Source organism: Octodon degus, unplaced genomic scaffold (assembly GCF_000260255.1).
Source record: "Octodon degus isolate 3935 unplaced genomic scaffold, OctDeg1.0 scaffold00095, whole genome shotgun sequence".
NCBI classification, from domain to species: Eukaryota; Metazoa; Chordata; class Mammalia; order Rodentia; family Octodontidae; genus Octodon; species Octodon degus.
This window is the reverse complement of record NW_004524671.1, coordinates 11055095-11056236: the sequence shown is the minus strand read 5'-3', so window position 1 is coordinate 11056236 and position 1142 is coordinate 11055095.

Here is a 1142-nt window from a genome sequence, read left to right as displayed (position 1 = left end):
GGTCTTACTACACAGGTCTACACATCCAACTCTTAGTGATCCTTCCTGTTTTTGAGCCTCCCAAGCACTGGGATTGTAGGCGCTCACCACTATGCCCAGTCTCATTCCCTGTCTCAGTGCTCCCCAGGGCTGGGCCGCAAGGCAGGCTCTGGATCATACCTCTGCCCCTACATCTGCCTAAGCAGGCCCTTTAATCCACTAAGCTCTTTGGCTAGCCTTCCCAGCAAGTTTTTCAAATCTGGCTGTCATAGCCATGGTTGCATCATGAGCTACTGAGGCCACAGGTCCTGCCGTCTTCTCAGTAAAGAGAATCTCATCACTATGGTGATCTCTTAGGTATAAGCCAGAATCATAACCACAGACTCTTTTCAATTCTTTGTATTCCACTCACTTCATGATAATATGGCCAAGAAGCATCCTGTGTATTTCTTTACTCCACAGTTGTCTGTGATGTCAGAAAGCCTACACTTGGGTTCATATTTTCAGACACTTTCAAAGTGCTTTTTAAAGTATATTTGAGAGGCTCTGCTATGCACTAGTAAAAAGTAATCTTGGAAAGGAAATAGGAGTCCTCCTGAAGTTAGATATCTTTTGTAGATTAAAGGCAGTTTAAATAATGACTTTGGTGAATATACCCGAGGAATTTACCAGCAAATCAAATAATCAGGTATTAGTGATTGTATCAACAAAGGCAATGATTAAGAATTAGCCTCAAACTTTTGCCATGGTTCATTTGGGTTGATCTGTCTAAGAAGGAGAAGAAAAATTCATATTAAAACAGATACTTTTTTTACATTTGAACTTGATACTCAAAGTCTAAATGAAATATGGGTTCAAAAAATAAAAATATTCTTCCTGGAAGTGGAAAAGCAATAAGCACTAAGAATGTAAATTAATTCCTGAGGCATTTTTGAAAATGCTATAAATGTTGTTTCTCACCAAATTTATTCTTAATGTATATATGATTTTTGCAACCTGTAGATTTACTACATTCATTTTGATTTCTGTTTTGTTTTCTGTTTTCGATGTATAAAGTCATGTTATCTTTAAATGGTTATAATTAAACTTCTTAGTTTCCCTCTTTTCCTTTTTTGTTTAATTCCTCTGGCTAAGATGTCTAATATTTTATGAATGAAGTCACA